At 43.9% G+C, this 23,008-nt stretch overlaps 2 protein-coding genes across 15 annotated transcripts in view; one reads left to right on the top strand and one right to left on the bottom strand.

Moving 5' to 3' along the window:
- The window catches only part of ZNF664 (zinc finger protein 664), a 39,786-nt gene extending 30,513 nt beyond the window's left edge, over positions 1-9,273 (bottom strand). For 4 of the 13 annotated variants that reach the window (XM_009181990.4, XM_009181988.4, XM_009181992.4 and 1 more), the window contains exons 1-2: positions 9,169-9,273; positions 8,436-8,570 (exon numbers count right to left, since the gene is read on the bottom strand). The gene's annotated coding sequence lies outside the window, so the exon portion shown is untranslated. Of the gene's footprint in view, positions 1-27; positions 5,358-8,435; positions 8,571-9,119 lie in introns of those variants that run through there. The other 9 variants (XM_021923133.2, XM_009181989.3, XM_031650883.1 and 6 more) reach the window with 3 other exon arrangements.
- Positions 9,274-9,585: 312 nt separating this feature from the next.
- Positions 9,586-23,008, top strand: part of CCDC92 (coiled-coil domain containing 92) — a 36,265-nt gene continuing 22,842 nt past the window's right edge. Inside the window, exon 1 of one of the 2 annotated variants that reach the window (XM_003907350.5) lies at positions 9,586-9,939. The gene's annotated coding sequence lies outside the window, so the exon portion shown is untranslated. The remainder of the gene's footprint in view (positions 9,940-23,008) is intronic. The other variant, XM_009181986.4, reaches the window with a different exon arrangement.

The following is a 23,008-nucleotide window of genomic DNA, read 5'->3' as shown; positions in this document are numbered from 1 at the left end:
CGACTAAGACCAATTCACTCTTCTCACCTTCACCGCTGAGCTCCTCCACAGCATCTACAGCATCTTCTGTGTGCGCCTCCTACACACCATTCTGCACCCCAACCCCCACTACAAACTGCTCTCAAAGTCAAATCTCGGGCCGTTTCTCCTGCCTCACCCTGACTCCTAGTCTACCATCTCCTCGGCTCCCAGTTCCCTGCACATTCCCGCTTTTCCTCTGGCTTTGCTGAGTGTGTCTGCCATCTCTGATGCCTATGCCTAAATACAGGAGTCCTCCATACAGTATGTCCTGTCCCCATTTTTTAGCTCAACTACCTGCTTGACTAGAGTGATGACCATTTCCATGATGATGATGCCACAGTTTTTCGTCACAGTCTTTTCTTCTTACCTGTATCTCCAACTGCCTACTACAATTATTTTCCCATCATCCCATGATAAACTGAAAATCACTACTTTGCCAAACTCAAAGTCCCTATAAAAGGCAACTTCTTCCCTCAACAAATCTCCTGGGCAAAGAACTTTGAAACCAACTCTCCTCCTCCCTGGCCCCCACACCCCTTTCAACTGTTTTCTTTCCGTGTTTGTTTCTTCCCTTCAGCATTTAAACACAATGCAGAAGTCTCCCCCGACCTTAAGGAAAAACAGCATTTAATCCTAGGCCTTCTCTAGCTGCCCTCTCTCCCTGGCCCCACCCTCCATTTCCCCATCCAGACCTCTTAAAGACTGATTTTTCCGGATTTCTATTGCTTCACTTCCCATTCATGTCTCAATCCAATACCACACCACCGAGGTTCCTCTCACTGTTGGTCTTCTCTTGGCCAATCGAAGGGCACTTTTTATTCTTTATCTGGACATTACTGGCCACACTCCCTTGGCTCCTTCTGTGACCCTACAGCCTCTATGTTCTACACTCACTGCATAAACCCAGTATTTTCAGTTGGCGGGGCAAGCTCCTGTAAACACTAGTACATTCCCGTGGGTTCCATCTCCCCTCTCCTCTGCCCCTAACATCCACACCAGTTTCAACCATCTCGCCCACTGGTTCTCAACTCTGGCTGTGAAAGAAAGCTCTTGCTAGGAGTCCACGTTTCAACTGTTCACAAGGCCTCCAGAGGGCACTCAAACACCTGCTCAGAAACCTTCTTGGCTCTTCACACTAAGGTCTTACAACTTGAAATCAATGTCACAATGGGTTACTACCTCTGGTTGCCAAGCATCATGAAAATGCATGCTTCGTGCAGGTTCTCTGATTCTGTGAGTCTGGAGGCTTACCACAAGGTCCTAGTTCTATCACAATGTAAAGTTATAGTATTAAAAGTAATTTATTGAATATCGGTTAACTGAGAAATTTGACCTGTTTTTTAGCCAACGCCGAGTACTTTGAATCAATGAAATGTTCTTAAACTCCCATCACACTCAATCCTAAACATATTTCAACTACACATCCAAAAGTGATTTTGAAAGCCAGAGGGACATACGAAATTTACTCTGCAGAAGAAAAATGGTTCCAATTATTTCTATGAACTGCTGTGTTGTTAACCTAAGTGGCAGAGTTCATCATCTTTGGGACAGGGGTCCGCTCTGGCTACAAAGACTTCCTCACAAGCTCTGTCACAATATCATAGAATGCACTGCAAAATAAGATATGGAAATAAGCTATGATTATTTTATGAACTTTCAGGGGTATGAAAAATAAATGAGTTCTAGAATAGCTTTACTGAATTTCTTATAATGTATCAGGTGACACAAGAGACTCTGTGTATTCCAGAGTTAGAATAAAAGTGTAGAAATGTTTTAGTGTTAAAAAGTAATACGAATTATATTCTTTAAATTACATTTTGAATGCTTCTGCTACATCTTCAAAATTAAATTGCATTAAAAAAATTCTCTTTTTCCACTGTCTTTACAAATGAGTAACCATAGCCATTGGTTCCACCTTGTGACTCTCCCACATGGATTAGCTGTAGCACAACTTACTTTTTTTACTCTTTTGAGACAGGGTCTCGCTCTGTCACCCAGGCTTGAGTATAGTGGCGTGATCATGACTCACTACAGCCCTGCCTTCCAGTGATGCTCCCACCTCAGCCTCTTAAGTAGCTGGAACCACAGGTGTGTGCCACCATGCCTGGCTAATTTTTGTACTTTTGGTAGAGATGGGGTTTTGCCATGTTGCCCAGGCTGGCTTCAAACTCCCGGCCTCAAGCCATCCGCCCACCTTGGCCTCTCAAAGTGCTGGGATTACAGGCGTGTGCCACCATGCCCAGCAGACACAACTTTCAACCTGAGCTGAAAGACTTCAATTTGCTAAATCTAAGATTCACTCCCAATCCCTTTATTACATCTCTAGGCCATTTGAAACTACTGCTCCTGTCCATTCTTGAAACTTTCTAACTTCCAGGACGTCTCTCCTGAGTGTCCTCATTTGCACTCCCTTCTAGCCAGTCCACCAGGCTCACACTAAGTGAATCTGCTCCTGTAAGCTCCGCAACAGTAAAACCAATACGGTGAGCGTGGAAACCAAGCTAAGCCAATCAGATTATCTTTCTGGAAAATTTGGACTGGGAAGTGGGAAGTGGAAAGACTGGGCCTGTGATGTGAGCTGGCAGAAGTTACAGTTTCAGGATGGTCTTCCAGAGTGACCACCTGGGGTCACATGTGTTACTTACAGCCGAGAGAGAGAAGAGACAAGAGGGAGAGCAGGCACACAAAGCACAGGGCAGACACACAGTGAGCAAGAGAAGCTGGGGAGATGAAGGCAAAGAGCACAGCCACACTGACTGCCGCCAACTTCCCAGCGACTGGGCCCCAACCTCTGATGAAGACATCCCCCTTCCTCTCTAATGTCTTTTGTTACTTTGGCAGGCACTTTCTCTACTACCTTTTTCCCACTTGTCCTTCAAGGTACCCATGCTCCAGCCATACTACTAACAGTCAGGTGGGCACTCACACATGGATGAAAGGGTACCACTCTGCCTATTTCCTGGCCTGCCCCTATGTGGAAGGGACCAGTTTACCAAGATGAAGAGAAATCACTCCAAGAAGTCAGGTGTACTCTGACAACGAGATGACTGACAAAAGGACCACTAATGCCCAGAGGAATCTCCAACACCCACTCAGAGAGGCAGAGTCTACCGAATGAACCCCAAAGACAAACACGGTATTACCTGAAGTCAGGGTCATGCAGTCTCAAATAATTCTATGTGAAAAATATCAACTGTCCAGTCTATCTAGACAGATATGCCCCAATTTACAGACGTACAACTATATTGCAAGAAAAATTTCCCATGTAGAAATATTGATTTTAATACCATAGCTATGTATAGTATCTGGTCATTCTTACAGCAAAACATGTATGTGTACTGTAAAATTATTCTTTGTAAATTCTCTTCATGAAGAACCTACGTGTCCTGTAAGACCTTCAAACTCAAGCACATCCAAAACTGAATCAGTCACTTCCTCACCAAAGCCTACTACATTCCTGTCTTAATCTGTTTTCTACTGCTTTCAAGAGAATACATGAAAATGGATAATTTATAAAGAAATTTATCTCTTACAGTTATGGAGGCTGAGAAAGCCCAGGTCAAGGGGCCACATCTGGTGACAGCCCTCCTGCTGGTGGGGACTCTCCAAAGAGCCCTGAGCCAGCACAGGGCATCACACGATGAGAAGGGGCTGAGCATGTTAACATGTTGTCTCAGGTCTCTCGTCTTTTTATAAAGCCTCTAGGTACCCTCCCATGACAACTCATTAATCTATGAATGGCTCTGCCCTTATGAGCCAAACCTCTGAAAGACCCCACCTCTCAACACTGTCACATTGGGGATTAAGTTTCAACATGAGTTTTGGAGGGGACAAATATTCAAACCATAGCCAATTCCCAACTACAGTAAATGAGTCCACTTTCCCCTCAATTGCCCAAGTCGGAAACCTGGATATCATCGACTCCCCGCCATCACAAAGGTCTAGCCACTCTCTTCCAAATACCTCTGGAAACTCTCCACTGTCTACTTGCATTGTCTCAACTTAACTCAGGCCACTGTCATCTTCCCTGGAATTCTACAAAAGCCTCCAGTCTTGCTTCCCTCTAATCCATTATATACTCTAATATAAATTTTTTAAAATGCAAAATGGATTGCTCTTACCCTACTCACAAGTTTTCAATGGGTCCCAATCATTTTCAGTGTAATTTCCAAATTTATTCATACGGCTTTAACCAAAAAAACAGTGCTCATGTCTATTTGCCATGTAGTTATCATGTCCCAGATATAATACACTTCGTTAAATCAAATGTTCCAACATACATGTAATACAAGTACATGTAATCTTGGCATGGAAAGCATTTAATTCTGATTACTTCTTGGGAAAAGCCTAGGGGAGACTGGTTTTTCATATCACATGTGTTTGCATTGCTTCAGTTTTTTTTTACAATGGGCATTTACTTTTGTAATGAAGATGTTACAGTTTCTCACAAATTTCACTAAAGGTCTAAATTTAGACAAAAATATATACTATCTAGTACCTAAAAGGATGTGGTAAAAATGACACACTCTTATGTTACATTGGCCATATGTATCAAGAGTCTTTAAATTATTTACATTTCTTGATGGTCTAGGAACCATCAAAAGAATATTTTTAAATACAGAGAAAAGCTTTCTGCACAAAATATGTATATTGTAGAATTACATTTACGGGCACAGTTTGCAGAATGGTTATGATACACCCCCGTATCATATATTTAGTCCACAATTCTTCAGATTTCCACCTGATCTCTTCTACATATTTTTGCCATTCATAGGTTGTACTGGAAGGCTCCTGGGACTTTTTTTTGGGAGTTTTAATTATATCATGTATACAACGGTGTATCCTGATTTCCTTCCACTTAACACTATCATAAGCATTTTAATATATTTTCTTCATAAACATTTTTAATGGCAGTGTTATTTGCCACTAAATATATGATACAGGGGATGTATCATAACCATTCTGCAAACTGTGCCCTAAAGAGTAATTAAATTTTATGTAGTCTAGTACACTAGTTTTTAATTATTATTTTCTCTATTGTTTCTAATAGTAGCAGCTACTTCCAGATTTGAGTGCCGTGTAGGCGCCTGGCTCTTTATCTCTTACTCTCATAACACCATAAAGTGGAAAATATTTGTGGCAAATAATAAGCTAAGAGTTAGTATTTTCAATATGTAAAGAACTCATACAAATTGATGAAGAAAATAATGAAGATCAACACACAAGCTGTTACAGGATGTGAATCAACGGTTCACTTGATAGACCTGCCGATACTTTTTAGTGTAGACAACTAATTTAACATTTTTGTGTACTTTTTGCATACAAAGTACCTTTTTATTGCTACTTTTATTAATCCTCACTTTTAAAAAATTAGAAACAAGGATTTTTTTTTTTTTGTAAGACGGAATCTCGCTCTGTCGTCCAGGCTGGAGTGCAGAGGCCCAATCTCTGCTCATTGCAAGCTCCGCCTCCTGGGTTCAGCCATTCTCCTGCCTCAGCCTCCCAAGTAGCTGGGACTACAGGCACCTGCCACCATGCCTGGCTAATTTTTTGTATTTTTAGTAGAGATGGTGTTTCACCGTGTTAGCCAGGATGGTCTCGATCTCCTGACCTTGTGATCCACTCGCCTTGGCCTCCCAAAGTGCTGGATTACAGGCGTGAGCCACCGTGCCTGACCAGGATTTTTTTTTTTTTTTAATCAAACACTGACTCGACCTTTGTGTAGCTGGTAACGTGAAGTCAATGTGAATTCCAAGGGAAAGCTCACATCTCTTCCAGACAGCCCTCTGAGATGGCCTACTTGGTCTCCCCACTTCTACTCTCCAGCCCCAACACACCCCCACATCTTGCATGCAGCGACTAGAGTGGCTGTTTAAAGATACAAATCTGATTATGTCACTCCTCTTTGTAAAACCCAACCCGTATCATGGTTTCCCACTTCACTCGGGATAAAATACAACCACGTTAACCTGCCCTACAAGACCCTACTTGATCTGGCCCCTGGCCTGCCACTCTTCCCCTTCACCTCCATAGTCTATCCACATTCATTCTTTCAATTCCTGGAATGGGCAAAGCTTTTTCCCCGCTTTAAGGCCTTCCCACATGCTGTTCCTCTGTCTGGAAAATTATCCCCCACTTCCCTCCACACTAACACCTACGCACTCTTCAAATCTCATCTTAAATCTTATTTATACAGAAAAGCCTTTCCTAGGCCCCTTTTCTCCACTCTAAAATTTGGTCTCCCCTTTTTTATACTTCCTCATAGCAGGTGCTGCTTAACTTCCACAGCAGATACCACAGTTTGTGATCATATGTGTAGTTGTGATTGTGTTTAAATTCCGATCCCCTCCCCCTCACAGATCATAAGCTTCAAGAGAAAAAGAACAAGTTGATTTTGTTGGCCACACTGCAGGCACTCATATACATCTGAAAGAAAGAAAAATACATACAAAGCCCCTAATCGTATCTCGTACATCTTAAAATGTTACCCATCACATCATTCAATCATTATTTAAATGATTAAAATATTAAATCTCAATATTAAAACTCTGATACAGCCTGCGAATTTAGTAACAATCCCTTTTCTTTGAAGGACATAAAAACTAATCTGAATCTGCTGCTGCCACAGAATAATACATGTACAACTTACAACTTTAAGGAAATAAGATTAAGTATTATAGTGAGAGTATTGTCTGGTGTTCAGTTTGCTAATATGTTTATTCACAGTCAACTAATTTATATGCCTTATTTTTTAAGGTGTGAAAGCACTAGGGGCTGGGCACAGTGGCTCACACTTGTAATCCCAACACTTTGGGAGGACTGCTTGAGGCCATGGTTTGAGACCAGTTGGGGCAAGATAGTAAGACCCTGTCTTTACAAAAATAAAATAAAATAAATCAGCCAGGTGTGGTAGCACATGGTTGTAGTCATTCCTAACTACTGGGGAGGCTAGAATCATGCCACTACAGTCCAGCCTGGGCAACAGAAAGAGACCCTATCTCGCTCTCTCGCTCCCTCTCTTTTTTTTTTTAAAGAAGAAGAGGAGGAAGAAAAGAAAGCTCTAGGAAAAAATGCTTTGCAAAATATTGTTTACGAAGCCTAACGTATTGACAGTACTTGATAAAAATTAATTTAAAAAATCACAAATTAAAAAGCATTCAAAGTTGACTATCTCTAGTGCTCTGTGATATGATACACACACATCTCGTCAAAAAATATAAATGATATTGCAAATAATTTTTGTATCACAAAGGCTAATAAAACCAATATTTATATACTACTTTACATTCTACAAACCATATGCACTGTATCACTGAACTCTATGGAGTAGATAGAGCAGGCCATTTACAGAAAAGAAAACTGAGGTTTGGTGTCATTCAATGTCCTCCCCAAGGTCACACGACTTCTAAGAGGTACAGTCACAACTACTATACGGGAGGGATGGCTGCTCCCACATGTAAATTTCTTAACCAAAAGAGAACTTCATCATAAATGCCCAATCTCGGTATTAGCGTATATCTGTGCTATCACCGAAATGTCATCTCATCAGAGAACCACGACCGGCGAAAAAGTTGTTTTAAAGTTAAAACTTAAACTATCAATTTGGGAAACGGCTAAACCACGGTATACTGAAACTATGGAACATGATGCAGCAGTTGTTAAAAAAAATAACTTGAAGCATTATATGCTAAAATTGAAAGGGTGCAACAGTCCTTGTTAAAGCAGTCAAAAACGATGTTAGATGCACACACGTAAAAGTATCCCAAAAGATCTAGAAGGATACACACCTCACACGTAATAGTCGGCATCCCTAGAGACAGCGGTTGATAGTCAAAAGACAAAATGCCATCTCTGCGATACGCTGTTTTTACAAAGAAAATGTACTACTCTAATTTAAAATTAATTTTTAAATTTTAAATTAACCTGTGGGTTGAACAAGGTCAATTTCCTGCTTTAAAAAACTATGCATCTATAAAGGAAATAGGGGCCCTAAGAAGACAAAATGCCTAAAAACAGTTCCATCTTGAGAAAACAATAAACTGTAAATATCAGAAAACGTTCCTTGAAGAAGGCAATAGCTCGGAAATCTTTTTTCAGTATCTGGTCTCCTTTGTTGCAGTGAGACAGCCCATAAGCAATCTAGCGACCAGAACAGTTCGGAGCAGGCTCCCGGGGAGATTTAGTTGTTAGAGTTCGGCAAGAAAGGTTTCACAAAGGAGCCGAGTTCTGGGGGAAATGAGAGGTGATGTGGCGGAGAGATGGATCTGGATGGGAAAATGCCTGGGAGGGGGGTATACGGAGTCCATGAGAAGCCGGGGACAGTGAGAAAGCTGCAGGCGAGTCCTGGAAGGGGTGAGAACGCCTGCGGAGGCGGGAGTCGAGAGGGAAGCGGACAGCGCCGGCAGCCAGTTTACCTGGGTGAGAATCCGGCCCTTGTTGTGGTCAAACAATGGAGGCGTCCGGCCGCAGCAGCCTTCTGCGCTGGGTGCGCGAGGGGTTCCTCATCACCTGAGCGGGATGCTCGCCTCCTCTGCCGGACGCAGGGCGCCCTGAAAAACACACAGCACCCCATGCAGCCGGCTCCTCTGCAGCCGCCCGGCTCCCCGGTCCCCTGGCGCGGCCATGACCGCCTCTCCGGGGACCCGCCTGGAAGGGCTCCAAGGCGCGGCTCCACGGGCGACGAGGGCGGCCGCGCTCCCCCTTCTCGGCTCCAACAACAATGGAGCCTGGCTCGGGAGTCCGGCTCCCGCGGGGCCTCGCCCGGCCTCGCCCTGCCCGCTGCCCAGCCCTCGCTCGCGCCGGCCGCCATCTGCGCCCCCCGGCCCCGCTCCCCCGCACTGCGGGCCCGCGGCCGACCGCCCGAGGCCCGAGGGGCGGCTTCTCAGCCCGGGGCCCGCCCGGCTGCGCGGAGCCGCTCTGACCTTCCCAGCCATCCCCAAGGGCCGGGCCGGCCCGAGGCCCATCCTCCGGGATGGGCTGTTTTTCTTTTCTTTAATCCACTCCACCTCCTTCCCACCCCCAGCCCGCTCCCCGGCCCCTGGCCCCTAGCCCCCTCCGGGAAAGAAAGAAAGACTGCAGCCCGGCCGCCGAGAACTCACTCCAAGTGAGGGGAGTCAGCGCCCCAGGCCGCGGGCGCCGCGCACCCACCTCCCTCTCCTCAGGGACACCTCACAGGTGCGCCTCCGAGCCGCGCGCGCGCGCGCTCCGCACACCCAGACGCCTCCGGGGGACAGCGCGCGTGCGCACGCACGAGGCCGGGGAGCCCCGGGGGAGCGGGGACCGCACGCATGCGCGGCCGCCCGGCCCGCGCCCCCACTGCCCGCCTCCGCCCCCGCCCCCCCAGCCCCGGCACTGCCGGGCCCGGCCATCCCCAATCCCCGCGCGCGGCGCGCGCGCTCCCGCTCGCTTCCCTCGCTCCTCCCCGCGCCCCCGCCCGGGCCGCGTTACCCAGGGCAACCGCAGTGCGGCCGCACCTGAGCTGTGCGCCTGCGTCCCGCGGGCCCGACCCTCCCTTCCCCTCGGCCCTCGCCCCTGCCCGGCCACAGCCGGGCGGAAGGGGGCGTCGCCCCGCCTCGCCAAGCGAATATCTGCCCGCCGCCCCCGCCCAGCCCGGCAGACACAGACCCGCCGCCGCGTCGGCGCCTCGCCCGTCGGGTCAGCGCGGCCAGGCCTCGCCGCCGGCCCCACTCCCAGGGTGCACCGCGGCGAGCGCTCGGGTGGGAGCAGGCGAGATGTGCCGGGCGGGCGGCGCCCACTGACCTCCCTCGGCGGCCCGGCTCCGGGCAGCGCCCGAGCCCAGGCAGCCCCGCCCGCCGCGCCCCGCCCAGCCCATGGGCCGCGAGCCCCCGCCGTCGCCCGTCGGGAGGACCGAGCCTAAGAGGGCAGCCGCCTGAAGGAACGCGACGGCGGCGCCCGCAGGTGAGGCGGGGCCCGGGGTGTGCCGAGTCCGGCCCCGCTCACCTGGCAGCGCCGGCGGGGGCGGAGGGGCCGGGCAGGGACGGGAGTTCGTGGCGAAGACTTTAAAAACCCTCCCCGCGGGGAGATGCGGGACGGGGTCCTCCCGCCCCACCCCCGGGGCTTGGGAGCCGCGCTAGCTCCGCGAGGGGCAGGGGTGGCCCCGGACGAAGGCAACTCGGGGGACGGCGGAATCGGGGGAAGAGGGTCCCTGAGGCGCGGGCCGCGCCCGCCCCCGCAGGATCCGCCGGCCCTTTTTGGGGAGGGGGCGCCCCGGCCCGGGCTCTAGTCCAGGGTGCGGACCGGCCGCGGCGCGCGCCCACGCCAGTGGCAAGGGGGCGGAGAGGCCGGTCCCGGGGCGCTCCTGCTAGCCCCGGGGTGGGATCGCAGGGCGAGGGATCCGCATTGCAGGTGCACCAGGAGCGCCCCGGGGCCTAGCCCGGCTTTGTCTGGGATGCTGTGGGGAGGCGGCGGCTTGAATCCACATTTCCTTTTTAAATGCATGTTACCACCTAGGGGACCTTAGAGACCCTCCCTGACAAGTTGTATCGCCTCCTGTCCTGGTAGCCTTTCCATAAGTACGCTACCTGCCAGCCCCTTCCTGAAGCTTTGATGCGCTTTAGTTTACTCTGACGTTTGTCTGTGATTCGTGAAACGGAGCAGAAGGCACAAACGCAGCAGAGCTCCAGGTTTGGCTCCTGGGCTGCCGTCTGCTACCGCGAGTGAGTTTCTCTAACTTAGGTTTTCATGCTGGCCTGTATTGTTTCATTTCAAGCTTTGATATTTAGCAGTACGATCTAGTCCACTAATGAAAATTAGGCGGCCAGAGAGAAAATATAACCGTACTCTGTAGTTTAGGTTGCAGTAGTTGGTTTTGTAACAAAATACAAGCTACCAGGCTGTAATACTTTAACATATTACGCATTTCCAGAAACCTGTAAGAGTATTAAAGCTAGGATTGCCATTTTAAAACTTTTACATTTGAAATTAAAGAGCATTGGTATTGATAAAATGATTTTTTTTTTCACATTAAGAATTCCCATGCATTTTCTCGCCGTTGCATTGTAAGGAAAAAGATGCTAACGTTTGAAGTGACTTTTACCTCCAAAGATGTTTTGAAATGTATGTAATTCTTTTGGCTAACTGTTCATCTTACGTGAAATATGCTTGGAAGAAGGCTTTAAAACTCGTGATTATATTTACGGGTATGCGTACCTATACTTATCACTGAAAAATCTTGAAATAGTTTTGTTACTCCTCTGCATATTATAATTACGCAGTAAATTTAGTTTAGGCACATTTAAGATCTAAGGTACAAGACAATTATTTGTGTGAGATTTTTACTCTAACATTTTAAATACATCAGTCTGACAAATAGGTTTTTTTGGAAATTAGAAATTTTTATTAACTCTTTAAAAAAAAGAATCATTCATCTTGGGTATATAACTCTTTCATCTGCCATGTTGCATAAATTGCCAAATTGGATAAATTGATCTCAACTTACCCAATTATCTTTGGATAAATTGAGCTCAATATAATTACCTCATTGGTAGGATGCCTTTGCAGTGACACTAACGTTAATAAAGTGTTGATGCTTTTAAAAAATACTTATGTTGAAAAAGCATTTTCTCGTATTTCTAGCAAGAAAAGTCATGGAACTTTTTTCCTTCTATCTGGAACCAGGTCAGCCATAAATAGTTTCTAATACATAGTGGGCACACATTTGGTAACTAAGATTAATTATATCTACTGGATTTACTGAATTCCATATCCTTCAAGGGCAGTGACTAGGTGACTTTGTGTCTTCACACACCAATGTTGCAGTAAACGTTTGAGTCAGATTGAAGTTTCATCCCGGCTAGGTAGGTGCTAACCTAATGACACCGGTTTCCACATCTTCAGCTCTGATGTTTCAACCTGCAGAAGGATTTGGGCAGGGAAGTGGCTGTGTCCTAATTGTCTTCAGATATGTGGAGGTCTGTCATGCAGCAAGGGATTTCATTTATTTTGAGTAATTAGTACAGAAAAACAGATTTCACTTTCACGTAAAGGCAAAAGTTGTTTATGGTGAGAACTAGCAGTGGAAAGAAGGGGCTGCTCCTTCCCTAGGGGCTTTTGGGATCAGCTGGTTCCCCACTTGGCCTGAATGTCTGTTAGGAGGTATCACAGGTATAGGGCGGTCTTTCTGAGAGGGACTCCTAGGTATTCCGATGGCAACTATATTCGAGGACTTCCGTACTTCACTTTTAGCACTGTGGCTTTTGTTTTTTGTTTTCTTACGCTGGCTTCTACAGTTGTGGACATAGCAACATCCCCAAACACCTACACAAACCCTGGGAAGATTTTTAGTAGATTAAAGACCCACCTGCTATCAAAGATGGTTCTTAGTCCTGCTTTGCGTTTGTATGGCACATTACAGGAATAAAGCACTCTCAAATTCAGTGTGTTTTAAAAGACTCTTTTTAATTATACATGATTTGTATTTCTTTCTTTGACTTTTATTTTCTACAATAAACATTGAATCAAGAGGAAAATTACCCTTTTCTAGGAAGGCAAGCACAAAAGTCTTTTTTTAAAGCTCTTATTAAAAAATAGGATGGTGCCATTCTTTGGAGAGCCAGCAAGTTGTGAAGGTGAATCGTTCTTTTACTTGGCTGAAAACATTTTTTTAAAGATATTGAATAAGGCTGGGTGCAGTGGCTCACTCCTGTAATCCCGGCACTTTGCTAGGGCGAGGCGGGCAGATCACGAGGTCTTAATCGAGACCATCCTGACCAACATGGTGAAACCCCATCTCTACTAAAAATACAAAAATTAGCTGGTCATGGTGGCACAGTATTCCCAGCTACTCGGGAGGCTGAGGCAGGAGAATCGCTTGAACCCAGGAGGCGGAGGTTGCAGTAAGCTGAGGTCATGCCACTGCACTCCAGCCTGGCGACAGAGCAAGACTCCGTCTCAAAAAAGAAAAAAAGAAGAAGAAGAAGAAAAAAAAGACTGAATAAGAGATGATTCTTGTGCTTGCTCCGCATTTTAGTTTGTTTATTTCATTACTCAAACATGACTCAAGTTTCACAGCAAAAAGTCCAGTCATATCCACCTACATTAAGTTGCATTGGATGTTTTTTCAGTATGTCTGCATGGTTTTTAAAATATGCTGGCAGCTGAAGGTAAAACAAAGCCAAGAAGTAGAATTACAGCAAGCTGAAAAGCTTAGGGGAATTGGAGCTTTGTGTTTGAAGAAGAAAAACATGTGCCCTGTTTGTATGAAACCAATCTTGAGAATGATGGTTTTATCAAAAATGGGAATAATAATTTATCTATTATAACAAAGATTCAGCTACTGAGTGTCAATCTAATACATGTATTAAGTGGGTCAATGAGGTTGGGACTCCAGTCTGTGGCTAAGAAGCAGAGCAGAGTTACCTGTGAACACGAGTGCCCAATACACAAGGATTGAAGTGCAGCAAGACGGTAATGAGGCCAATTGAGTTAAACCAAGGTCTGACCTCTCCAGTTTAGGAAGAAGAGGAAAAAACGATTCTGAATTAATGTCTGCTTGGACTGGACTTTTTAAACGTCTTTTAAAGTAGTTTCTCTCTCTTGTTCTGTAGCAGATGAGTTTGTCTCATGCGTTTGTGTCTCTTACCCATTAGCTGACTTTGGGTGTGATAAGTGACTAAGAGTCCTCAAACTTTGAACAAGGAATATACCATTTATTTATGCTGTATGCATGAAGGGAAAAGAGACGATTATCAAGATTTTCTGGCCAACCAAGAAATAAAATGAAACCTTAAAAATACTTATTTTTCCAGGAAAAAAAATCACAGATACTACTTAAATATTATTACCAGGACAACAAATTAGCAAATAAGGCAACCAGTTAGAAAGCAGCATTTTCAAGGTTAAAGATTGCATTTTAAAGCTTTTAGCCATGACTTTTGAAGGGATCACACAAACATCTTAAAAGACTTCTTTGTTAATCAGAAAACAGTTTACATGCAAATTTCCACAATGGAGAGCAGACCGAGATCAATACTTTCACGATTATTCCCAGCTTACTGCTTTATCAGAAAGAACTTTACTACGAAGCAAGAAGTGTCTACTCTTCTGTGAAGGAGTAAGTTTTCTCCTTGTTTCTGAAATTCTTTATTCTAGCTGAATTCTCAGGACCGAGCAGTGAACTTCCATTGGTTAGCACCAAATAGAGCAAGCCTGAGAAAGCTGCTTATAATAAGGGGAAAAAACGACAGAAGAAAACTTTTAATAAAGGAGTATAAGGCACATAATACTCTGCTTCTACAGATTTTCTTTTTGTTGCCTCTTTGGCAACACTTCAGATACTAAATTTAGGTCTGCATAAAATCCATTATCCTTTGCTCTTCAGATTTCCTCCCCAATCTATTTCTAAATGCATCCTGTGCCCTTCTCATTTACTATGCAAGTAAGAGAGTTTATGAGAAGTCGTTAAAGCCCATTTTCTTAGGTAACATTGTTTAAGCATTAATGCTACATGTAAATTGTCGTTCCCAATATTACTGCAATACTCTCTTTCTTAAAGTTGCACATTTTACCTAGAAATCCGTGGCATCATACTCTGAAAAGGCCATCTTTGATATAATGTAGAGGACATGTAAAAACACTGGGTTCCCAAGAGAAAGTTCCATCTCTATCATACATAGCATAATTATCTTAGGATCGCCATATTTTTCTAATGATAAATGAACATAAGAGGTTAGGCTCATGCCATACCCTAAACATTGAAGGAGGCTTTTTGTAACTCCTTTCTCTTCAGCTGTCACACACATCAACCCAGATGAAAGGCACTGCTAGTGTTCCTGCCTCGGTGGCTAGTAGCGTGTTAGGGCAGATATGCATTTTTAAAATAGCCAAGTCTTGCACATTGATAAGAAAGATGGAGAAAGGTTGGGGTTTTTTGCTCAGTTTTGTGTTCCCATAGATAAGAACATAGTAGAAGTTACTAGGTTTGGCCTGTCATTTTCAGGGAAGGTCAGTATCTTGATACCGAATCATCTTTATCTTTTGGTTGAGTCCCTGTGACAAGACCAGAAAGTTCTAGTGGAATAGAGCAGCAGCTTTGTGGCATTAAGGTACTTGTTCATTGACATGCCCTATTGCTCTCGGGGGAGGAAGGATGTGTAATCCTCCTCAGCCTCTGCAATGTGATAGATTTCAAGTGAGGAATTGTTTTCCATCAATAAAGGGGTCAAGTCAGTTTTTGACAAGTTTATTAGTACAATAAGGCTGTGGTATCAGGACCCAGTTCAGAGATGAACAAAGCGAAACCATATTGTTTGAGGGCAAAGGCAGGTTTTTAGGGGAGAGAGAAAATAAATATCCAAGTAGAAACAGAGCCAGAAGTGAGACCTTGGAGACAGGTTGAGAGCTGTCTATTTGGAGGTGTTCTTGTGTCTCATCCCTTGTTGCAGGATGGAACTCAGAGCTTTGGGTGACCATTGGCTAATTCTAGAACACTGCACTGAATGTTACTCATTAGCAGGCTGTGGTTAGAGCAGAGTGCCTTTCCTAGTAGTTTCAGGATGCCAGCGGGACCTGCCTGTGCAGTGACCATCTTGAGTCTGAAATTTAAGTGGAAAGCAGCAAATTAGCCATTCCTGTGTTTAGAGAAAACTGAGTTTAATTAGAAGGTGTCAAAGTCGTTGGGGTCAGCATGTTCCTACTGAAGAAACTGGGAATCCTCGGCACGTTAGTAGCCAGCAGAACTATGGAGTCCCTTGGAGGAAGGTTGAAGTGATGTTTGGACTGCTGAACCACAGAGTGAACCTGGGAATGAGATATATTGACAGACACCCTCATCAGTGCTTTCCATTGGTGTGCAAGACAACTATTTCTCAAAAGAACATAGCTTCCTCTCCCATGGAATGTCCTACCATTGGGGATGTAACCAGAAGCCTCCAAAGCCTACTCAGTTTTTTAGGTGAAGATCCCAGATTTTTGTTTGTCACAACTCTCATGTTTACATTGATAGGTAGGGAATCCAGCCACTTCAGTCCAGTTTCTGAAAATTCCTGGCTAGGTTATTTTTCACAGTTCCATTTGGACATTTTACCACCTCTTCTGATTGTGGACAAGACAGTGAAGGCATTGATGAATGTATAGGGCTTTACAGCTTTATTTATAATCTGAAAATTATGGACTCCTATTCCAAATAAACACACTTAATGTACCAAATCTGTAAATAAAATATTTCAGAAGTCTTTTTGACATTGTGTTAGCCTTTGCATGTATCTTCTATACCCAGTGAAATTACTAAAGCATTCACACGAAAACCTGTTTTTCTCATTTGAATAAAACCAATCTGAATGTGCTTATAAATGCCCGCCTCCCGCCCCACACCCCCATCCATAGATAAGTTGCTCTCTTTGTCTTTATGGCTACTTCCCACAACATGAATGGACAGGTCAGACAACTCACACAGTGGTGATGAGCTACACTGGTAAATTTGGAGCATGCTACCCACATACAATTTTCCCTGGCATCCCTTCTTGTTGGTGTGTACCAGGCCATGGGACACAGGAACAAGATGAAGGCACTTTGGAGCCACCAAGGGGCTCTCTGAAACCCTGACAGTCTTCAGAGTCCCTTCTACGATGTGGGGCCTGATCTGGGACAGGACAGTGTGGGAAAGAGCCACCATAAGGGACTGTTCACTCTGAGAAAGATGACTGACCATAGATAACCTTGACCGTGTTATTCATCAAAGGAAGTATATTTCCAAAACAGCCCAACATGGGTTACATGAGGGCCGTGAGAAATGCAAGCTCCTCCAAGAGCATGCAGCCCTCACTGTTTTCACAATTGTCCGTAGTCAACAGAGTCACGAAAAAGTGAGAAAAGCAGGACTTCATACTCCAGTGAGAGCAATAAGCTTTCACTTCCGGACAGAATATACAGAGGTCAAGATGAATCAAGATTCCTCTTTATTGAGAAGAGATTGCATCCCAAAGACCAATTTACTTTTCTGTGAGTGGGTAGTCTTGTCTCTTCAATTATACACAAGTGTTTATGGATTCACCTCACTGTATCTCGATGCACACGTACATGCACACATGTCATTCCAAACAGTGTATTTAACTGGCAATATATTTAGCAATTTAAAATTGTAGTTTTTAAATGTTACCAAACATACCAGGTGTCCTAATACATTGATTGATTTTACCATCATAATTTGAGCTTTAATAACAAGTATTCAAAAAAAGACCCAGCAGCTCATCCGTGGGGATTATCAGGTGACAAGGGATGTTTTTTCCATTTGAATTTTAATTTCTTTATTCATTTTTAGGTAAATATTATTAACTAATTGCCTCACTATTCTGTTGGTCCAAAGGGAATTAGGAACTTTAGAAAACAAAATTTACATTAAAAAATAATGCGGTTGTTATTTAAAATTGTCAGAAATGTGGCATCTTAAAACATTCAGCTAATGGAAGTAGAGTGACTCTTGGTTGTCATAACATGTAATACTGTCTGGGATTTTTAAAAAGCAATTTATAACGATAATAGTTTCTTAAGTTACAGCTCCCTTTAATTTGTATTCTCATGTTTAGATTCATCTACTCTGAAATCATGGTGTTAGGTAGTCATTGAGCTATTCTGTAAGGCAAGTGTCAAGAATTTAGGAAGTTCCATTTAATTTAGCCTTTGTGAAAAAATTCTGCTTTTTGTATGAATCCATATGGACAGGGTTGTCTGTGCCCCGCCCCTGCTCCCACATATTAGCTCCACAGGGGGAGAGTGTTTGTCTCTTGTTTGTTGGTGTGCTCCACGTGTCCTCCGCAGTGTCTGGCTCAAAGCTGCTTAAAGGTGCTTCCTTTATAGAAAGAATGAACTGTAATACCTTCTATCACCCCCCATATAGAAGACACAACCTTCTCTTATACCCCCAAATTCACAAAAATAGATATGAAAGGATTTTCTTTAAAAGTACTAAGAACTTGAATAATTTCCTTTATGTAGTCTTCTGTGTTATATTGGAATAACCTTGTTGTTAATACAGACACTTTATAAAAAAAAGATAAATAACTTTTCAGTTTGTACCTGTTATGTTTAAACTTTATTTTTAAACTGCTTTTATAACTTGAGCAATTGTTTTTATTTTGAAAGAGACCTTTTCGAAGTAGAAAACCATTTTAAGATTTACCAGCGCAACACTAATTACTTCAACTTCTCCAGTATATTTGTGCAAATTACAAAGTTCAAATTATGGCTGTTGTACACAGGGTTTCCTGGTGACCACGGAGCCTGTACTTTCATTTCTCCCAGCCTGGAAAGCTTTCTTAAAGTGCTAGTATATATAAAATATTAGGAGTTTTGACATGATTTCATAAATTTATTGGGAGTCTTTAAAATTCTCCTAAGGTTTACATATTTAGTGAAGTCCTTAAAAACAAAACTCTTTGCATTGAAGAAATATTAAAGCCTTTAAACATCAAAGTTTCCTAGAGATTTCCTGCTTGTCTTAGATAGAGTACACCTGTGGAAACTGTACACCTAGGTCAGCTTCAATGTGTCCACTTAATTTCTGTAGAAATATGCAGCTTTATAACCATAACACTGGAGTCCCTATTGCATTTCAGAATTATCTTGCACTCACCCTCTTCAGTTCTCGGGTCACGTTAACGTTCATACAAGAAAAGCAAAATCTCACATTATTAAGAAATGGGAAGAAAATTATTACATTCTTAGGCAATTTGGAGTTTATTTGCAGTCCTTTTTCTTCCAAGCAAAAGAAAGCAAGGAAATGCTGATCCAATGTTCCAGCCATTTTAGCTAAACAGGTAAAGTAGTCCCTTTCTGCATTCCTGCTTCGCCAAGCGTGTAAGATACAAGGAAGAAACTCACTCAAGTAGGCTCCTATTGCTCCATCACCTGCTGGTTGCCTTTTCCTCCAGGGTTAGCAGTTCTCTGGTACAGGAAAGATGCTGCATGTGGGGAGAGCTTGCCCTCCCAAGAGTGCCATACGCTGCGTTTACTAGCCATCCCGGAAACCCAGAGAGACCAGGATAAACCTCAAGTCCAAAGGGGAGAAAAGGCCTACCTCAAATTAGGTTGACCCTAACCCTGGGGGTTTCTCATCCAAAACTCTTTTGACCTTTGGGGTCAGATTATCCTTGCTCTGGGGCTGTCCTGTGCATTATGGTCCATTTAGCAGCATTCCTGGCCCCTACCCACTGGATGCTGGTAACACCCACCCACACACTCATGACAACCCAAAGCATCTCCAGACATCGCCAAATGCTCCCTGGGGGCACAGTTGTCCCAGTTGAGAACCACTGCTCCAACTTGATCAAACTCAAGACTCATCAGGAGGATGAGAACCCTGTGTTCTTCCATTAATTCCGACTGCTTACAGTTTGCCTCATATCAGAAAACTTACACGCTAATTCCATCTGTTCTTTGGATTAAAAAAAAAAAATGTATCTTGCATCAGCCATAAAACAACGACTGTAGATTCTCTGAGGGGGAAAAAAAAAACCTGTGTAGATGGTGTTCTTAGCAGGCTAGAGTCAGGTTGCAGAAGCAGGCCATCTCCTCTCGAGGCCCCACGTGAAGATTACTCTTGCCACTGCCAGATGATGTTATGTCTCAGCACAGAGTCGCCACTTTCCTCTCTCTACTCCCCATCCCGTTCGGCCTTCTGAATCGCGGCATCAGTTGTTGACTTAAGCAGGCAAAACTCAAACTACATTTGAATAAAGAATTTGTCAGTATCTGCATTTGTTGTAGTCTTCTGTATCGAGAGAAACTCCAAGCCACTTATCCAGCTAACCAGAACACCTTAAAAGTGTTTATGTCTTCAAAAAAGAGATACCACATGAGATTGTATTATTAACAAATTAGTAAATAAGGCAACCAATTTAAAAAGCAGACATTTAGAAGTTCAGAGCTGTATTTTAAAAGATTCAGCAACAATCTCTAAAGCCCAGGTGTCTTAAAATACTCGTTCGGTAGTACAAACAAAACAGAATTGTACATTTTTACACATTTCCACACAGAATAGCAGAGTAAGCTTGTAGCTCTTTAAGAGAACTAGCTTTTTAACCCAGAATGGTGTCCGTTTTTCTGCAGCTTTAGGAGAGAAGAAGCATTTTCTCTTCCTGTGAAGTTTTTTTTCACAAGCCGCAGCATCAAGAATAAGCCCTGGAATTATATTAGCATCTGGCACAAAAGAGTAGACCTGAGAAGCTTAAAGCTTAAAATATGGGGAAAGAAAAGGGCAAAAGAGAATGTTTAACAAATGGAATGTTGGCCAAATGGTGTTCAGGCTGTGCAGCATATGCACTTTTACGTTTAAGAGGGTTGCAGCATTTTGTCTTCATTTAGGGACAGTATATTATCTAGTTAAGAGCATAGGCTTTGGAGTCAGACTGGTTTGGGATGACCCCAGCTCTGCCACTTACTAGGTGTGACTTTAAGGAAGTTATTTAACCCTCCAAGCTTGTTTGCTAACGTGTGAAGTGAGTAAGAATATCTGCTCCTTAGAGTGTTGATCAAGTACGTAGCATGGCGCCTGGCACCGAGCCCTTGGTAAAAGGTGATTCCGTGTTCATTCTTCTTCCCTGGAGCTAAAGGCTGTGTTGCTACTGCAGTTTCTGTCTGCTTCATCCTGCATCATCCCTGCCGGACTAAACTCCCTTAAGTGGGGATTTTGCCTCTATTGAGTAAAAACTCAGCTTTTCCCCATTTCTTACCTTTTCCATCTCAACTTTTCTGAGCAGCTTTTAATATACAACTTAAATCTGACACTAACTTTTCTATCTAACCTTATTTTCCACCATTCCCCGAATGTTCTTTCCATATCAGATAGTTTAATGGTCTCATGTTCCTTCTAAAGCTTCATTCGTATTTACTTCCCCAGAAACGCTTCCTCCTGACCCAACTCTGCCCATCCTTTGAGGCTCAGTTTAATTCCAACCTCTTCAGAGTAAAACCTTTGTCACTCCAGTCCTTATTCACTCATTATTAGGTACCTCCGTGTGTCTGGCAACAGATAGGTCAGGAATGCTACAATAAATAATTGAGGCTGGCCCCTGTCTTCCAGGGATTTATGCAGCCTGGGGCAGGAGAGACAGGTAGATAAGAGAGAGCTGCCAGTGCTGTGATGGGCAGCTCTTCACCCTTAATGGACAGCCCTCCTCTGGCTCCTGTGCTTGGTGTATGCCTCGTGAGGATTTAATTATATATTGTTTTCTTTGTACTTCAGTGGCTGAGTCTCATATCCCCAAGTAAATTGTAAGCATAGGACTGAGTACACAGTGAGCACTTCAGAAACGTATGCTGGCTTGATCTTTCACCTCCAGATGCATATTTAAAAGGAGAATCAATTGCCTAGCCTATTGTAAAGGCCTTGTAAACTTCAAAAAGCAAATTAAAAAACAAAATCAATGATGACGTTAAGCTCCTGGCGATCCCCATAACCTCCTAGTGATCAGAGTGGCTCCTAGGCTTTGGAATTCATGGGGCAGTGCGCTTTTGAATTTGGCAGTTCTAAAATGAAAATGAAGAATTGTCCTTTGAGTCTAATAAAGTTAGCTTTATGGAAAACTCACTGCATTGTCCTCGTTTTTCTCACTGTGTCACAGACCAAGAAAAGCATCATCCAAGCTTATGACAGGCGTTTCCTGAGTTTCTGAGCTGCTGAGTGCCACTGAGGAGCTCATGAAGCATGATCTGAATCATGAGCTTACACGCACCATGGCCGCATCTCAGCTTCAGTGCCATGTCACAGGCTTAGCATTGACAATTCACATACTTGGCTCATAAGAGAAATTTCCAGGTGTCAGTAAGCTGCACCAGAGAAGATACTGTATGTCACAAACTCTAGGAAGTCCTGAACAAGCCCACATTTTCCTTTCCACAGAAATGAAATTTTAATTTGTAGGTGGCTTGATAATTTTTTACTCTTTTTATTTTTGAGCTATCTATGGCAATCAGAGAAATTGTTCTAAGCCCTCTCCTGCTCACTAATACAAGATACAGCATAGCACCTAATGATGAGGTCGGGGAGGATGCTGAGTGAGATCACCACTAATGTGCAACTCCTGGAAAGAAGCCTTTCTTAAAGGGCCAGCCCAGGTTTCCAGAGGCACCATTATTGTAGGTGGCGGGAAAATAGCAGGGAACAAGACAGAAAAGTCCTGTTCTCCTGGAGTTTACAAAGCTAGTAAGGTAAGAAAGATAAATAAGCGACCTAATTTTAGAGAGTGATAAATGCTATGAAGATGTAAAATGGCATAATGATGATGGCAGTTGAAGAAAATAGTTAAATTATTCCAGCAGGACAAAGTGAGCACTGGCCACAGCAGTTACATTTTACCTGGGAGCAAATGAACCCTTGGATGACTCTCCGTATTGGAGCAATGATAGTAAACACATAGCTCTAGCCATGGTTCTAAATGCTTTAGATTGTGCTGCCCAACTTGGTAGACACTAGCCTCATGGGGACAGTTTATTTTAATTCAAACAAAAAATAAAATGAAAAATTTCTCAGACACATTAGCCACACATTTCAAGTGTTTGATGGCTACATGTGGCCACAATAACTACAGAAGAGTGTGGTCACTCCACTGAGCCTCAGTTCTTTAAAAGCGGCATAACCATACCTATTTTACGTGATTGTTTCAAGAATTAAGTGATCATCTGTAAGTCTGGCACCTAAGGCCTGGCGCGGTGGCTCGTGCCTGTAATCCCAGCACTTTGAGAGGCTGAGGCAGGCGGATCAGTTGAGGTCAGGAGTTTGAAACCAGCCTGGCCAACGTGGTGAATCCCCGTCTCTACTAAAAATACAAAAATGAGCAGGGCGTGGTGGTGCACACCTGTAGTCCCAGCTACTCAGGAGACTGAGGCAGGAGAATCATTTGAACCCAAGAGGTCAAGGTTGCGATTGCGCCACTGTGCTCCAGCCTGGTCAACAAAGTGAGACTCCATCTAAAAAAAAAGAGTCTGGCAGCCAGACGCTTGGTGTGGTTACTTTGTTGGACAACAGAGAATAGAA

This window comes from Papio anubis, chromosome 9 (assembly GCF_008728515.1).
Source record: "Papio anubis isolate 15944 chromosome 9, Panubis1.0, whole genome shotgun sequence".
In the NCBI taxonomy this organism is placed as follows: domain Eukaryota; kingdom Metazoa; phylum Chordata; class Mammalia; order Primates; family Cercopithecidae; genus Papio; species Papio anubis.
Note: the sequence above shows the minus strand (reverse complement) of the source record. Positions and strands in the feature narration are given on the sequence as shown.